Source organism: Gekko japonicus, unplaced genomic scaffold, assembly GCF_001447785.1.
Source record: "Gekko japonicus isolate JY-2015 unplaced genomic scaffold, Gekko_japonicus_V1.1 scaffold3426, whole genome shotgun sequence".
NCBI classification, from domain to species: domain Eukaryota; kingdom Metazoa; phylum Chordata; class Lepidosauria; order Squamata; family Gekkonidae; genus Gekko; species Gekko japonicus.
Window position 1 is genome coordinate 16,441 of NW_015160330.1, and position 4,764 is coordinate 21,204.

Consider the following 4,764-nt stretch of genomic DNA (forward strand, 5'->3'; position numbering starts at 1 on the left):
AAGTGGGAGCAAGCAAGCGATGTGTTCGGTGGGGCTGTGAAGGCGAGCACCCGGATCAGCTCAAATGCTGCCATTTTCAGTCTTGGATCAAAAGCTGTTCAAGACTCAAGAGACAGAGAGTTGCGGTAGAAAGAACCCCTGGGAAAGCCAACCTCAGCAGCTTCATTTGGGGCCTGGAAACTGAACTGATGGCACCTCGAGAAGGATGAGCTGTCTTGCTTTTTCAGCACTGCTCTGGAACTTCACTCCGCTATGGATTCCTCTCCTCTTTAAAGAGACTTGCAACGTTTGCCAGTAACAGAAAGTAGCACTTAACCTTTGTTTAATTTTTGAGGGAATACAGAATAAACAAAGGGGGTAAGGGAAAATAATAAAAGGTAAAATTAGCAAATCATAGTATAAGGGGCTTTTTTTGCCAATATAAAGGATAATCCTTGATTCTGATACTTTAATTTTGGGGGAAATTGTATAACATAATAACTTTAAAAACCACTATAACAATCTAAACATTCTACCATTTTCTTGTAATATATTATTATTTTTATCCTATCTTATCAATCTGGTCAGTTATATGATAAGCCATGAATAACCTCATAAAATGTGTATATAATTTTGACATAACAGTTTGATTGTGATAAGAATCATATGGAAGAAAAAATCTTTAGTATTTCATCCTAAAACTATCACGTAATATAACCCATTCAACTGTATGACTACAAAGACTGGTTACAGTAATTATAGAAAACTCGCCAGTGATTTTCAAATTCGACTTTTGGTCTCTAATTAATGAAATTTGTCAGTTTTGCCATAACAACATATTTCTGCATTTTATCTATCCAATTCTCAAGAGTTGGACAATCTTCAATTTTCCACTTTGCTACAATTACTACTTTTGCTGCAGTTAACATATATCTATGCAATTCATGTATAGTTCTGTCTGCATTCACTGGTAGAATTCCTAGTAACATTGTCTCTGGTAAAATAGCAAATGTTATATTCAACATTTTTTGAATTTCAATATGTATTTCTATCTAATATTTACTAGTTTTTTTGCAGGACCACCACTTATGGTAAAAGGTACCATCTATTCCTTTACATTTCCAACACAGTCCTTTATAGTGTTTATCCATCTTCTCTATATCTTTTGGGGTAATGTACCAGCAATAAAACATTTTATACCAATTTTCTCTAAGTGCTTGACTCGCAGTAAATTTTATGTCTTTCATCCATAGTTTCTCCCATTGCTGAAATGAAAACTCCTTCCCAAAATTTTGTGATCATTTCACCATGGCTATCTCAACTTGTTCTGTTTCTGTGTCATATTGTAATTAGCATTTATAAATGTGTCATAGAAAATTTATTTAATTACATTTATACCCCGCCCTTCCCGCGAACGGGCTCAGGGCGGCTTACACGAGCACAAAGTGCATATATATAATATACAATATATAAAATAGATAAAAAGTTAAAAAGTTCAATACATCAGGATGCAAGGAAAGAGAAGAGAAAACTCCCACATTTTGCGTAGCAGAGGGGAAGACTAGGGCCACAATTGGATGTTACACGGTCCTCCGGCGGTAACACTCTATGGAGGATAGGTGGTGGTAATAGCAGTGGCAGCTCCTACTCATATGCCTGGTGGAAGAGCTCCGACTTACAGGCCCTGCGGAACTGCAAAATGTACGGCAGGGCCCTGATCTCCTCCGGGAGCTCATTCCACCAGGTAGGGGCCGCCACTGAAAAGGACCTGGCCCTTGTTGCTGCAAGCCTGGCCTCCTTAGGGCCCGGGGTCACCTTGCGGTGTTGTGACCCCGACCGAAGTGCTGTTTGGAGAATATGTGGAGAAATGTCGGTCCCTCAGGTAGGGCTTTAAAGGTGAGCACCAACACTTTGAAGCGAATCCGGTATGCTATGGGGAGCCAGTGCAGCGCTTTCAGCATAGGTCGGGTGTGCTCCCACCTAGGGGTGCCCACCAACAACCTGGCCGCAGCATTCTGCACCAGCTGCAGCTTCTGGATTTGTGACAGAGGCAGCCCCATGTAGAGAGTGTTACAGTAGTCTAGCCTCAAGGTGACCATCACATGGATCACTGTAGCTAGGTCGTTGCTGTCAAGGAAAGGAACCAACTTCCTCACCAGCCGGAGATGGTAGAAGGCCGATCTGGCAGTGGCTGCCACTTGGGCCTCCATCGTTAAGGTGGGGTCCAGGAGCACTCCCAAGCTCCTAACCTCCGAAGCTGGCACCAAAGGTGCCCCATCGAAGGTCAGGAGCTGGAGCCCTAATCTGGTCCGACTCAAGCACAGGACTTCCGTCTTCGCCGGGTTTAATTTCAGCCTGCTCAGTCTGAGCCACCCAGCCACAAAAAATGATGGCAACAAATAATTCTCAATTATTCCCTCCTTTAATTGGCAAGCGTCTCATTGCCCCTGTATCTACACGGAGGGGTAGGGCAGAAACAACGTTTTGTTATTTGTTTATTTACAGGATTCGTATCCGGCCTTTTTGCCCTCACAGGGGCCACCAAGGTGGCTAATGATTTAAAACATACAGGATGTTATCACTTAAAAAAACAACAACATTAAAATCAACTCACTTCCAAACATGCATCATTCAAACAATTTTTATAAAAGCAGAGTCAAAATACATACAAAACATAAAAACAACAAACAGTCAGGAAGGAAGGATGCCAAATGAAACAAAAAGCCTTCACCCGTGGGTGGGAGACGGCAACAGAAGGGGACTGGCGAATGTCCCCCGGGGGAGAGGGTTCTAGAGTTTTGGTGCCACAACCAAGAAGGCTCTCTCCCAGGTTGCCCCCTGCCTAATCTCAGAGGACGGGGGCAGCCCAAACAGGGCCTCCGAAGATGACCGCCGAAGATGACCCCTTGCCCTAGACCGAGAGCTCCTAATCTATACCTTGTGGCTAAGAGCCACTGAGGGACCTCTGCTCCAACACTCTGTGTCACACAGTGACCAAAAAGTGATGTTCGCACCTTTCTTTTTATGCAAATTTCAGTGCAGTCCTGAAAATCTTAGTATTCCGGGCAGGACTTGCATTTGCTGCCCACTAACCCACTAAAATGCCTATCATTATACAGACGTTTATTTTAAACATACTGTGAGTGAAAGAAGAGTCCAGGAAAGACTTTCCAGGGCCATCCTAAGCAGCTTTCCACAGAAGATCCCATGAGTCCAATGGGGCCTACCCCAAAGGATGCTGCATGTGATTCTAGCCTTAGCTGGGGGGGGGAGGGGTTCAAGTGATTCCCTCCCTTTCTCCCTCCTGCTTTCCTCCTCATAAAAGCCCTCAGGGCTTCTGCCTTGCTGTTAGACACTTCTCCTCAGACTGCCCATCTTGCTCGGTTTGGTGTAGTGGTTAAGTGTGCGGACTCTAATCTGGGAGAACCCACTTTGATTCTCCGCAAGCAGCCAGCTGGGTGACCTTGGGTCAGTCACAAGTTCTCTCAGAGCTGTTCTCCCAAGAGCAGTTTCTGTCAGAGCTCTCTCAGCCCCGCCTGCCTCGCAGGGTGTCTGTCTGTTGTGGGGAGGGGAAGGGAAAGGAGTTTGTCAGCCGCTCTGAGACACCTTTGGGTAGTGAAGGGCGGGGTAGAAATCTGATCTCTTCTTCTTCTCAGCAAGGGAAGTGGTTTTCTGCTACCACCGTCATACTGGGAGGATAGGAGAATGGCAGAATCCAAGAGGATCTCTGGGCACCCTCCAAGCCTTCACTCTACCCAGAGAGGCCAGGCAAATGTATTTGGCACAAGCCATACCAAACAGTCCCCATGCACAAAACTCTCACGAACAAGATTTAGCGGGTTCAAAGAGCACGATCCTCAGCTCAAGCCTAGTGGTGCCACAAAATAAATCAAGTAGTGTGCATGCAGTTCATAAGAACATGAGAGAAGCCCCAGTGTTGGATCAGGCCAGTGGCCGCTCCAGTCCAACACGCTCTGTGTCACAGAGTGGCCAGAAATACCAGGGGCCATTAGGAGGTACAATTCAAAGGTGCAATTCAAATGTGCAAATATGACAACTTTATTTGGATTAGCTCCAGAAGGGTGGCTGTGTGAGTCTGCCTGTAGCAGGAGAAAAAAGCCAGCGTCCAGAAGCACCTTCAAGACTAGCAAAATTTGTGGCAGGGGAGGAGCTTTGGGAAGTCACTGCAGTCACTTCTGGGGCGATTCACGAGGGGAAGAAGAGGAAGATGATATTGGATTTATAACCCGCCCTTCACTACCCAGAGAAGTCTCAGAGTGGTTTACAATCTCCTTTCCCTTCCTCTCCCCACAACCGGCACCCTGTGAGGTAGGCGGGGCTGAGAGAGCTCTTGACAGAAACTTCTCTTTTTCAAGGACAGCTCTTGTCAGAACTACGGCTTGCCCAAAGTCATCCAGCCAGGTGCAAGTGGAGGAAGAGTGGGGGAATCGAACCCAGTTCTCCCAGATTAGAGTCCACGCACTTAACCACTACACCAAACTGGTGTACATGTGTTCAGTGTAATATGTGTTCAATTTGGTGTAGTGGTTAGGAGCACAGATTCTAATCTGGGAGAACCGGGTTTGATTCCCCCACTCCTCCTCCACTTGCACCTGCTGGAGGACCTTGGGCAAGCCGTAGTTCTGACAAGAGCTGTCCTTGAAAGAGCTCTCTCAGCCCCACCTACCTCACAGGGTGTCTGTTGTGGGGAGGGGAAGGAAAAGGAAGAAGAGGAGGAGTTTGGATTTATACCCTGCCCTTCATGACTCAAGGGAGTCTCAGAGC